This window comes from Palaemon carinicauda, chromosome 36, assembly GCF_036898095.1.
Source record: "Palaemon carinicauda isolate YSFRI2023 chromosome 36, ASM3689809v2, whole genome shotgun sequence".
NCBI lineage: Eukaryota > Metazoa > Arthropoda > Malacostraca > Decapoda > Palaemonidae > Palaemon > Palaemon carinicauda.
The window spans coordinates 36,833,063-36,846,994 of record NC_090760.1 but is presented as its reverse complement, the minus strand read 5'-3'; the positions used below and the strand labels follow the sequence as shown (position 1 = coordinate 36,846,994).

The 13,932-nt window shown below is 42.6% G+C and overlaps 1 protein-coding gene across 3 annotated transcripts in view; it reads left to right on the top strand.

The window, feature by feature from the left end:
- Positions 1-13,932, top strand: part of LOC137628815 (zinc finger protein OZF-like) — a 254,538-nt gene that overhangs the window by 162,508 nt on the left and 78,098 nt on the right. For 2 of the 3 annotated variants that reach the window (XM_068360054.1, XM_068360055.1), the window contains one exon: positions 5,142-5,260. The exons of the other annotated variant lie outside the window; for it this stretch is intronic. The gene's annotated coding sequence lies outside the window, so the exon portion shown is untranslated. The remainder of the gene's footprint in view (positions 1-5,141; positions 5,261-13,932) is intronic. 3 annotated transcript variants of the gene reach the window in all.

Sequence of the window (13,932 nt, the reverse complement as noted above, 5' to 3'; positions counted from 1 at the left end):
TACGTGGTTTTCTTGCCTTCTTGTTTTTAGGCTGGGGACCACTGTCTGAGGAAGATTTCCTCTTAGAAGACATGCCCCCACTTTTGGAGAAGGTTCCTATTCTCCGTGGCGGCTTTGGCAATGACTTCTTGGACCACATCTTGTGGGAAAATGTCTTTGCCCTAGATGTATGATGAGATCAGCTTTCTGGGTTCGTGTTTCACCTTTCCTGCGGCAAACACATACTCTCTACAGGTTCTCCTTGACCTGACAAAGGCATATAAGTCCTTCACAAGGGTCCCCATGTGGGACTTGGCTAAGACCATATACATATCTGTGGTTCAAGTTAGGCCTGCACACATTTCCAAGCAGTTCTGATGAGACAAGGAGGCGGCAAGTCTTTCTTTCGTCTCCTGTTCCCTTCTCAAAAGATGATCTGGTAACTTTGGAAGGTTCTCATTGAATTGTTTGCCTGCTATCTCCGGATCCAACTTCGAGACGGAGAAGGTCAGATGTACCTCTTTCCACTTCTCCTCGCAGGTGGGCACAGCTAGAGATAATGGTTTGCATTCCTCTAGAATTGGGCAGGGTTTGCTCTCTTCGACTGCTTTCACGACACAGTCGAGGGCTTTCACAGAAAAGGGGAAAACTGGAGGAAGGAGCAATGAAGGTTGGATGCCTCTTGCGCAATGCTGAGACTTTAGAGTTGGTATATCCGGTGCCTTTCAAGGTCTTGGTAAGGATGGCTTGTGCCTTGTCATGTTGTCGACAATGACTTCCTTCGGTACCGTCTCCTTGCGGGATGCAGGTTCATCTCGCAGTCTCACGTAACAGTCTCGGTACACTGAAAAGCTGGACCAGAATTCAAGATCTTCAAGGGGTTTGGCCCCCAACTTCTCATGTATAGCTTCCCATTCATCATGGGCATGTGCTCCTATACCTCTAGGGGTTGGTTTCGGAGCAGTGAGGGAGGTCAGATACTTTGAGGGGTTTAGTAGAGCCCCTGGAAGCGCCAAGGCGCTTCCCTTCTTGTACCTCTTTCTTCGTCTGCTTAATGTCTTGCCTCATCTCTTCTTGTTCCCTCCGGAACACCGTCAACATCTGCTGGATCGACGTTAGGAGCGCCTCGCTCCTGTCGACCTGTGTAGTCGGTTGGGGAGTTGGGGCTGAAGAGGTTGACGGCATAGGTTGATATGCCGTCACAGTGAACTGGGGGTCCTCAGTCACCGTCGAAACGGATCCTTCTTCCTCTGTTGGTGGTTGAACCACGTCTTCTTCAGAGCCTTCTTGCATTAAGTCCCTGTTCGGTGTCGGTAGACACCTCCGACATCCGTTCTTGGTGGATGTCCATGCCTTCTAGTGCCTTGTTAATGTCCGCGTCGATCTTCAGTTGAATGAAGGGAGGCTGGACCTGTTCCTGGGAAACTACTGCACTGGATTGTTTCTTAGGGAACAGAAGGCACCTAAGAGATTCGTTAGGTAAGTAAGGTCCCGGAGAATTCTTTTGGAATCCTCATACCCACCTACAAAGGGTTTCCTTTGCTGTATCCCTAGCCTCTGTGGTGGCAGGGATATCTTCTCCAAAGCTGTTGGTCAGCAAGGTTGAGCAATTGGAACAACCCTTCGGTTCCCAGTACCTCAGGGATCCAGATACGATGCAGCAGGGGCATGAGATCTGCACATCGTATGCCCACGAAAGTCCTTACTCTTGTGGTTGCAGAACACAACTGCACACATCACCATTGGCTCCTCCTGTAAAGGAAAAGGTTGAAATGAGTATACAGTTGTTTTTATCATTGATATAAATGCATACTTTTAATAGTAATATTTACTATTATATATAATAGCTTAGGATAGTAAGCTAGAAAGGAAATAGGAAAGACACATATCTGTGTTTCCTCTCCCAGGCAATTGCTGAGACCTCCGTCAATATTAATATTTAAATTCCCTATACGGGAGAATACAGGGTGGAACGACTCCCGTACGTAGAGCTGGAGTTAGTAAATATTTATACTAACTTCTCCACCTGTACTATATTAATAATGAACGATGTTTTATATGTGTCCCGATGATCAAAGGATTCATCTGGGTGTTGAGGGATTACTCAACCAGTCGGGATCTCGGCTACGCTACGTCACCGAGACCCTATCGTATACGATCGAAACGTTTCACAGAAGAGGAAATATTGCATATATAATCTGATCTTCACTAGTATAATTCGCCTAAGTAGCTATAATTCATTAAAGCTAAATACCTGGGACGTTGTACTACTAGGCTAACTAAATAAAGCATTTATGGCGTACGACAGCAGTCCAAATTGAACACCTCTGGTGAAGGCTGTGCTCCGCTAAACACATCTAAATTATGATAATTTAACTCTGAGAAGGGAGGTAAAAATTATACACAGGAAAGATTAAATACTCAACTTTCCAGAGGATGAAGATGCTGGAGAATGCATGGTAATAATCCTTGAATAGTAACAAAACCGAGATCAAGAGGGAGATACACCGTGCTTAATTCACTACTAATAAAGGAATGAGTTACGCCGTAGTAGTACGGGAAAGGGGATCCACCTGGTAACCTTGATGACGGCTCCCCTTCAATTCCGCCACTCTTCCCCCTCAGAGCAAAAACTCTATTCGGGGTGAAGATTGCCATGTGTTGTATCAAGAAATGCGTCCCCTGATATTATGCGAAATCCTTAAGAATTTTCTTAAGGATACTCGCGCCAGGAGTTAAAATTCTGGAGACCTGTGGTCAATTCTTTGGGGAGTATCACTGTAGCCAAATATCCCTTAGAAAGCTACCTAAAGGAACCTTCCATCAGGACGACATGGCTGAGCCCAAAAATAGATTTTTCTCTTTGCTCAAAATCCGTTATGCGGTCCCAACAATAGACTGTGATAGGATACACAGTGTATGTTAGAAATACTTGTACTACTGTATTGTTATATACAGTATTGTAATTTTACCGGTATACTACCGGGGTTAGAATAGTGCCTGGCGGCGGTAACTGATAGAGAGAGCGAAAGAATGGAAAGGAGGGTTCCTATTATTATGGTTTAACACAATAACTGGGAATGTAGAAAGGCTATTCTGCTGCCTATTATCTCCCTGCCAGAATGAGAGTTCTAATGTAAGGGGAGGAATCCATCTGATTCTAGCTTCCATCCATCCACAATTTTTGCCGCCGGCTGTACTGTCGGTTGCAAGGTTTGTGGATGGCAGGCCAAGAGAGGACTGAAGAATTCTCAACAGTATGAAGGGTTTCCCACTGGCAGCCGTCACGGCTGGCTCAAACTTTCCCCCCGGGGCATTCACCTCCGGTGAAGGAAGGACTTAAGGAGGAAGTGGCCGGGGCGGCAACCTAACTGCTGCTGGTAGGGTCCCAGCCGGCAATGCAGTCAACCCGGCAAGCCGGGATGACTGTCACACTACCGGGGAAAGAATGTTGTGACGGCTAGGCCGACACTAACGGACAGAGGGGGGAGGGGAAAGGGTCTTATAGTTCACAGGGGAAAAAGGTGGTGGCAGGTATGCCGCCTACTTTCGGCAGTGAACTAAGAAAGCATGGCTTCCTGTGCCGATGACGTTGTGGGTGGCAGAGGAACAAAGATTCCCCTGTCGGCGACCTTGTTAGCTGCAAGACAGTACACCCTGAGCTACCATCTTACTTCAAAGCCGGGATACTCGGCGGCAAAGAAGACAGATGGTGGAAAACTATCTAAGTCAAGCCGCAGTTTACTACTCAATGGCGATGACGAAAGATAGGGGTTGCTGCCTGTAATGGCGGCGGCTTATTCAGGGAGGAAGGGTTTAGCCTCTTTTCTCTGAAAGAGAAAATATCAAACCTTATCCAGAAATTCTAGGGGATATATGTCCCCATCCAAATTAATAAGGAACAGTATGTTGAGGTTAAACATGGGGAATTACTTTTCTAACGTATACATAACGAGTTAGGCTAGCCTAACTCTGGTGGGGAATAGGAATAAAATAAATTCGTGTGCAATATCTTCACTAGTATAATTTGCCTAACTAGCTAAAATTTATAGCTAAATACCGGGAATGTCACTCTACTGACTAAATAAATGTATTTATAATGGGCGACAGCGGTTTTAAAATGGCTGCCTCTGGTGTCGGCTACGCTTAACCAAGCACACTTAAATTATATGAATTTAACTGTGAGAAGGGAGCCTTAAAATTATTCACAGGAAAGATTAAACACTAACTTTCCAGAGGATGAAGATGCAGGAGATTGCATGATTATATTTAAAAAATTCGTAACAAACACCGCGAAAAGCATGGGACCGCACTTAGCTTAAATGCTACAGAACAAGGAATGATGGCCCATAGTAGTATGGAGAGGAAATCCACCGGATACCTTGATAACGGCTCGCCTTTTATTCGCCACTCTTCCCCCTCAAAGAGTTAAATCTATTCGGGGTGAAGATTGTTATGTGTCGTATCTAAAACTACGTCCCCTGATATTATGTGATATCCTTAAAGTTATATTAAGGATACTCGCGCCAGGAGTTAGAATTCTGGAGACCTATGGTTAATTCTCTGGGAGTATCACTGTAGCAAATATCCCTTAGAAAGCTACTTAAAGGAACCTTCCATCAGGACGACATGGCCGAGCCCAAATATACAAATTACTTGCAGATTTGTCTTACTTTTAGTTATCAGAGATTTATATCTCCTACTTTATTTATTCATCTTGTATATTTACTCTAGGATTATATTTTATTTGTTAGATTTAATGTACTCTATGTGTACATTTTCCCACCCAAATTTATTTGGGCTAGCATTGTAAGAGTCAAGCTTGAATTATAGGGCTGGTAAATCTCATCCTCTTAATAATAATACAGTGATAACGATGATGATAATAAAAGTAATGATAATAATAATGATGATGATGATGACCTATCCAACATTAATTGGATTCTGCCCTCCTCCTCACATAGTTGGGTCAAAAAGAGGAAGAAACTATATCCAAGTTACCAGCCACAACAATTGGCAAAGAAATTATAGCTGGAAATGTTTGTAGATTTTAATTGTGCATGATGATGTTAATTGAATATTCTTTGATACAGGCTACCCCTGGTGATATTTCAGATTTTATTTCTAATCTTCTTTTGTACTAGATCATATTTCTTTTATAGACGTGGGTTTTCTGGCTGCTGTCATCAAGGTTAGCCAACCTTACAGTATTCAATCCTTTCGATGCGTTGATGCCAAACCAAATATACTTCGTAAATACTTCTATCAAGTCATTTATTTGGTGAGCATGTTCAGATATGTAATTACTGTATAATGTACGTGAATAATGAATATATTCCCGGGATGATACAAACCATTAATTGTTCTGTAACTGGAATACAAACCGTGCTATTTATTAGGGGGTATTACTTTCGGCAAAGCGGAAATGATGAGCCGTTAAAATTTGGCGATGGTTAATTACCCACACCGCTAGTTAGCGAGGGGGGGGGGGAAAGCTTGATACCACTCCCACTCACACACTGGTGATTTAGCTCACTTTACTTTTGGCTCGGATGGAGAGCGGTTGTATCCACTCTTCTGCCTCGCCTATTCTGGACTGCCATTAATTTTTATCTTTTAACATACTTTTTCTTATATGTATGTATATATTTTTGGGCTCAGCCATGTCGTCCTGATGGAAGGTTCCTTTAGGTAGCTTTCTAAGGGATATTTAGCTACAGTGATACTCCCAGAGAATTAACAGCAGGTTTCCAGAATTCTAACTCCTGGCGCGAGTATCCTTAATACAGTATAACTTTTAAGGATATCGCATAATATCAAGGGACATATTTCTTGATACGACACATGGCAATCTTCACCCCGAATAGAGTTTTTGCTTTGAGGGGGAAGAGTGGCGAATGTGAAGGGGAGCCGTTATGAAGGTTACCCGGTGGATCCCCTCCACATACTACTATGGCGTAACTATTCCTTTAATAGTAGCCAATTAAGCACGGTGTTCTCCCACATTGCTCTCGGTTGTTACTGTTTTCAAGGAATATTACTATGCAATCTCCAGCATCTTCATCCTCTTGAAAGTTGAGTATTTAATCTTTCCTGTGTATAAATTTTTGGCTCCCTTCTCACAGTTTAATTAGCATAATTTAGGTGTGTTGAGCGGAGCAGAGCTAGCATCGGAGGCGGCCATTTTGGGACCATTGTCGTACGCATAAATGCCTTATTTAGTTAGTAGTATGACGTTCCCGGTATTTAGCTATAAAGAAATTCTACCTATTTAGGAAAAAATTATACTAGTGAAGATAAGATTTACACATGTAATATTTCCTCTTCTGATAAAACGTTTCGATCGTATACGATAGGGCCTCGGTGGTATTAGCGTAGCGGAGATCCCGACTTGAGTTAGGCTAGCCTAACGCGTTTTAGTATACTTTAGTTACGTTATCACCGTTTAACCTCCCGTATCGTTTTATTAATTTGGTTGGAGATATAGATATCTCGTAGAATTACTATCATAATTCAATACTTTTCTCTTCTAGAGAAATGAGGATAAACCCTTCTTCCCCCTGAGTGCAGTCAGCCCCGGCGACATCCCTCTCTTTCGTCATTGCCATCGAGTAGTGTACTCTGGCTTGACTGAGATAGTGTTTTCTGTTGATCCTCTTTGCCGGTGAGTATCCCAGCTTTGAAATACGACAGGAACTCAGGGTATTCTGTCTAGTTGCTGGCAACGCTACCGATCGGGGATTAGTCATTCCTCTGCCGGTTACACCGTTGCCGACATAGGAAGCCCGGCTTCACTAGTCCTCAACCGTAAGGGGATAGCACAACTGCCGCCACCTTTCTCCCTTGTGGACTAAAAGACATGTCTTATATCCGTCTCAGGCTAGGGAATCGATATTCCTCTACCGCCCAAGACGGCGCCGGCATAGGAAACCATGTTTCCTTGATTTGCAGCCGAAAGTAAGTGGCATACCTGCCGCCTTCCTTCTATGTAAAATATAGGACGCTTTCTCCTCCCCTTCTGTCCTTTAGTGACGGCCAAGCCGTCACGATCCCTGTGGCCGGTGTCGTACAATCACCACGCTTGCCGGGCTGACCGCATTACCGGCCGGGTTCCTACAAAGGCGGTTAGGTTGCCGCTTCGACCATCTCCCTAACAGAAGCAATGTTTCAGGAAAGGTTGAGCCGGCCCTGACGGCTGCCCGTGGGAAACCCATTACAACTTTGAGTATCCTCCAGTCATCCCTTGGACTGCCATCCACAAACGCTGTAACCGGCAGTGCAGCCGGCAACAGAAATTGTGGCCGGATGGAAGCTAGAATCAATACATTCTCTCCCCTTCCATTTGAATCCTCATTTGGGAAAGAAGGCAGTAGAGACAGTAGTCCCTACAACCCTATTATTGTACTCAACCATAATAATGCGATAGTCCTTCTGTCCATTCTTTCTCTCTTTCTGTCGGCTAGTGCCGCCAGGTACTAGCCTAACCCAGTAGTATACCGGCAGAACTACAGTATAAGATAATACAGTAGCCAGTATTCCTGCAGTATAACAATACAGCAGTTAGAAAACTACAGTATGTAATAATACAGTAATATGAATTTCCAACATACTCTGTGTATCCTTTCAAAGTCCATTGTTGAGACCCGCTTAACAAATGTTGAGGTGAAGCATTCCTTCAATATTCTGATGTATCCTAGATCATTGGAACACCATTAATTACCCTGCAGTATTAATATTTTACATGTGGTGGAGTTAGTGTTAATATACACTGACTCCAGCTCTACGTACTAGAGCTATTCCACCATGTATTTTCCCTGATAAGGAAATTAAAAATATTGATATTGGGGGAGGTCACAGCAATTGCCTGGACAGGAAACACAGATGTGTGTTTTTCCTATTTCCTTTCTATCTTACTATCCTAAGCTATATTAATAATAGTAATGATTACTATTTAATACATGTGAATATATTTATCAGTGTGATAAATTACCCCTTTCCCATTTTACTCTTTCTTTCCTTACAGGAGGAGGGTAAGGTGAAGTGTGCAGTCATGTACTTCAACCACAAAAGCATGGACTTTTGTGGCCACAAGATGTGCAGGTCTCATGCCCCCTGCTCCATCGCAACTTAAACCATGAGGTATTGGGATCCGAAGGGTTGCACCGCCTGCTCGGCCTTGATGACCGATGGTTTCGATGATCCTTAGACGACAGAGTCAAGGGATACTGTGAGGGAAACGCTTCGAAGGTGGGTAAGAGGGTTCCAGAAGAACTCTCCGGGACCTTACATGCCAAACGATGCGATGAGAAGCCTTCTGTTCCTTAAGGCCCAATTCGATGCGGTTGTGCCTCAGGGTCAGGTCAAGCCTCCCTTCATACAACTGACGATAGAGGCTGACATCAACAAGGCTCTCGAAGGCATGGACATCCATCAAATACGTATGTCAGAGGTGTCCTCAGACACCGAAAAGGATCTTCTACAAGAAAATCCTGATGAAGAGGTGGCTCAGCCACCCGAGGAGGAAGAAGGATCCGTATCGACAATGACGGAAGACCCTCGGTTTTCTGTGACGGAATATCAACCTGTGCCGTCAACCTCTTCGACCCCAACTCCTCAATCGGAACCGCTGTTAACCAAGGGCGAAACGCTCATGGCACAGCTGCAGCTAATGACGGAAACGATGCGCAAGGAACAGCAAGAGATGGAGAGGGAAGTCAGAGAAGCGCAATGCTCGGCCACTTTCAGCGGCTCTCACAAGCGTGTCAGAGTCTCTGACCTACCCCAATGCTCCGAAACCAACTCCTGGAGGTACGCGGAGTACAGTGAACCCTCGTTTATCGCGGTAGATAGGTTCCAGACCCGGCCGCGATAGGTGAAATTCCGCGAAGTAGTGACATCATATTTACTTATTTATTTAACATGTATATTCGGACTTTTAAAACCTTCCCTTGTACGTAGTACTGTTAACAAACTACCCTTTAATGTACAGAACACTTAATGCATGTACTACAGCACCCTAAACTAAAACAGGCACAAATATTAAAGGCGATTTTATATCATGCGTTTCCTAAACACCTAAAAAGCACGATAAAAAAGGGCAACCAATGTTTTGTTTACGTTCATCTCTGATCATAATGAAGAAACAAACTCATTTAGTGTACACATATATGTATAGGTTAGTTTTTGCATCGATTATATTGATTATACAGTATGTTGACTTTTTTATTACCAATGTTTTACTTTATTTTTCTTAGGACTTCCAAATGAAATGTTTTTCTTTATGACGCCGCCTGAAACAACGGCGTCATAAAGTACTGTACTGTACGCAAAAATCCAGCAGCATTGCCACACATCACGAGGGTAACGCGATCCTTGAATGCTTTAAAGCCAGAGGCTTTGGCTTCCTCTTTGAACAGGAAAGTTCGCGACGGCATTCTCTTCCAAAACAAGCCGGTCTCATCCATATTAAAGACTTGTTCCAGCTTGTATCCACCTTCGGCGATAAGATTCTTGAACGTCTGGCTCACGTAAGTTTCAGCAGCGGCAGTGTCAGCCGAAGCAGCCTCGCCATGCAGGGAAACGCTTTTCAGGGCGAAGCGTTTCTGAAACTTCGCGAACCATCCTTTGCTGGCGGAAAAACGTTGTTTCTGAGGCTGGGAATCAGTGGATGTCCCTGGTTGAGGATCATCTGCATCATCATCTTCTTCAGCATGGTTGCCATCGTCGTCTTGAGGTTCCTTTGCAGCAAAATTCTGATACAAGCTCAAAGCCTTTGTTAGGATGGTGTTTGTATCCAAGGCTATGTTCTTCTTCCGGCAGTCGGCAATCCACACAGCTAAAGCACCTTCCATGCGTACGATCGTTTTATTACGCGTTGTAATGACTCGCTTCGCTGATCTGCTAAAGGTGATTGCAGCCGTCTTTCTAATGTTCGCCTCGTCCTTCTTGATATAGCGAACAGTAGATTCGTTGATCCCAAAATGGCGCGCTGCGGCCGCATAGCTTCTACCGTCTTTTAACACATCGAGAAGCGTGACCTTCTCAGCAATCGTCATCATCCTTCGGTGGCGTTTAGGCTCACTACCAGCCTTAGTAGAAGCAGAACGCTTGGGAGGCATTGTACAGTAGGATTTGACAAAAAGTTCAACTTAAAAAGGTCGCACACAGCACAGATTAAACTTCACAAACTTAAGAACGTCTACTCAGCGATACGCGGTAACAGAAAGTGGACGACCCGGGCCCGCGAGAACCTAGATGCTGCGGGTTGGAGATGAGGGCAAAACACCAATCACAGGCTAGATAACAAAACTTGAGTTCTGATTCGTCATCTATCAGCGCTTGAACCAATCACAACCCGTCTTACAGTATATGATGCGTAGGTTACCAACTCAAAGTACAAGATACCCCGCGCATACCGTACGTACAGTATTAATAATAATAATAAATAAATAATGATAATAATACAGTACAGTACTGTAATAATAATAATAATAATGATAATAATAATAACAATCATAATTTTATTAACAACAACAACAATAATAATAATAATAACAATAATAATAATAGCTTTACGTATGCTATTTTATTCTTTTGTAGGATGTGTGTGTCTCTCTCTCTCTCTCTCTCTCTCTCTCTCTCTCTCTCTCTCTCTCTCTCTCTCGTACGCTTATTCGAAATGTGATTTTTGCAACAAAGAATATTATTGGATGCAGTACTACGTACGTATACATACAAAAGATTCATGGAAAAGAAGCACATCCATTACATTTGTAGTACAGTAGTAGCCATCAGCAGCCTTACACCATTTTAATATTGTATGACTGCATCTGATTTGCGTTTCATGTTCGATTTAATTTTACTACATACTGTATACAGTACTGAATTATCGTATGATAATAATACAGTAATAATAATAATAATGATAATAATAATAACAATAATAATTTTATTAACAACAATAACAATAATAATAATAATAACAATAATAATACACGTAATAGCTTTACGTATGCTATTTTATTCTTTTGTAGGATGTCTCTCTCTCTCTCTCTCTCTCTCTCTCTCTCTCTCTCTCTCTCTCTCTCTCTCTCTCTCTCTCTCTTTATCTCTCTCTCTCTCTCTCTCTCTCCTCTCTCTCTCTCTCTCTCTCTCTCTCTCTCTCTCTCTCTCTCTCTCTCTCTCTCTCTCTCTTTATCTCTCTCTCTCTCGTACGTTTATTCGAAATGTGATTTTTGCAACAAAGAATATTATTGGATGCAGTACTACGTACGTATACATACAAAAGAATCATGGAAAAGATGCACATCCATTACATTTGTAGTATAGTAGCCATCAGCAGCCTTACACCATTCTAATATGGTATGACTGCATCTGATTTGCGTTTCATGTTCGATTTAATTTTACTACGTACTGTATACAGTACTGTATTATCGTATGATCACATTCTCGTTTCGTGTTTTATTTCTTTCTGTGCTGAATTATATATCATATGTAATGCAATGAACAATCAATAAGAGCAGATATTACTAATTACAGTATTAATGGAATTACAGGTAACAAAATATCGTATTTGGGGGTCTTCAGATTTCGCGGTATTCTCGAAATTTCCGGAAAATCTGCGATATGTCTATATATATGGGTTATGGAAAAAACCCGCGAAGTGGTGAATCCGCGATGGTTGAACCGCGAAGTAGCCAGGGTTCACTGTATATGCCTATGATGAATGGGAAACTTTACATTTCTGAGAAGATGGGGGCCAAACCCCTCGAAGATCTCCAATTCTGGTCGAACATTTTGGCTTACCCAGAATGCTTTGTGAGATTGTGGGATGAACCAGCATCCCGAGAGGAGACGGAACCCAAGGAGGTCATGATCAAAGATCATGACAAGGCGCAGGCTCTCTTGACGAGTAACCTGAAGAAAGCCGGCTATACAAATTCAAAGGTTTCTGCTTTGAGCAAGAGGCACCCTACCTTTCTTGCTCCTTCCTCCAGAGCTTTTCCCTTTTTGGCCAAAGCTCTCAACTGCGTGCTAAAAGCAGTTGACGCGGGCAAACCATGCCCTACGCTAGAGAATTGCAAACCATTGTCTCTAGCCCTGCCTACCTGTGAGAAGGATTGGAACGAGGTTCATCTAACCTTCTCAATCTCGAAACTGGATCCAGAGATAACAGGACGATAGTTCAACGAGAACCTTCCAAAGTTCTCGGAACATCTTATAAGAAGGGAACAGGAGACAAAAGAGAGACTAGCCGCCTCTTTGTCTCTCCAGAACTGTATGGAGATGTGTACAGGCATCTCGAGCACTCCAGATATGTACACGGTCCTAGCCAAGATGCACATGGCTACCCTGGTGAAGGACATGTACGCTTTCGTAAAGACCAGGAGGGCCTGTAGAGAGCACGTGTTTGCAATGCAACTGAAGGCAGCATTCAAAGATGTGTTTGAGGACGCATGCTAGAACTTGTGGGATGGCTTTGACACCTGTGCTTTTCCTCTCTTTTGCCTAATAAGTGTCTTATATTGAGTTTGGGCTATGCCCAATCTCAAATTGATTCTTGTCGCTCCAAAGTGGCCTGAAGTAGAATGGTATCCAGACCTTCTATTTTTACAGTTGGAGACTTCGGGGAAATTACCTTCTCTTCCTGGCTTATTGTACCCACGACACATCCAGAAATTCCACAAGGCGGTAGAATCCATTCTGCTTGACGCTATAAGGTTATCCAGCATCTCCTCTTAGAAAGAGACATCTAGATGCCCGAGGCTTTATAATACCAGGTACATGTAAGTGATATCTTTCTTTTTTTGCCAAGGCAAGCACTTGTAATTTCAAATAATGTAGGGAAGGAATCAGTGTTTATATTTGTCCTTCGTGAAGAATGAAGAAAACCAGAAAAGCACCCCTGAGTGCTGACCTCCGCCATGGTAGCTTATTTCTTAAAACCAGCTTGTTTTTCCCAGAATCAATTTAGACCGTAGGGGGATTTGAAGTCTGTGTTACAACCATATGCTACCTTTGGGTCAAGGTTAGGGTTAATTTGTTCGACCTTGTGGCGGGATGTTGCAAGGACAACCCTCACACCCTGAATCACACTTACTGACAATGGTCTCCACAAAACAAACTTTCCCCTTACGTAATCTACAACCAGACTCTTAGACAAAAAGGACAAAATAAACAAAACATAACATAACCTTAAAACTATATATTTCTTACTAACTATAATAAATCCACCCAAAACCATCCACATTCAAAATACTTAACACTAATCATAAACAACAGTAAATATAACAACGTAACACCATTCAAATAAACGCAAAAAAAAACCTAACAAACTTGAATTACACCGCACACCAACACCAAAAATAAATATATATATGAACACCAACACAAAGCCGACAGTCTTTTACGGCAACTACCACAATCACAGCTTTTTAAATAACAGATTAAACTGTGTGGAAATTTGCCACAACTGCCTTGCTGAATTGGGTGGTAGTCATCATCCTCATCATCATTATTATCATCATTATCATCATCATCAACAATCCAAATACAAAGGCTAGGTCATCATCAGTTCAGCAATCCAAAAGCGCAGTCCAACACAATCAAGTACAGGCCAGGTCATCAACAATCGTAGTCCAAAAGAGCAGTCCAAACAAAATCCTTATTTACAGGCCTGGTCAGCAACAATAAATCAACTCTCAAAAAACAATCTCTCATAAGGAGGAATCACGGCCTGCCAAAATAAAAAAGAAAAACACTTATGAACACTCCTAACTAACTGAACTATCACAATATAATCAAAGATAAATAATAAATTGTTCCTATCATTCACAATCACGACAAGCAAAGATAAACAAAACTGTACTTACTTAGAATATAAATAATCACTTCCTCGCTGGTAATACAAAAATAATAAATCCAGCGTTCACACAACTGACGGTTACAGCAGTC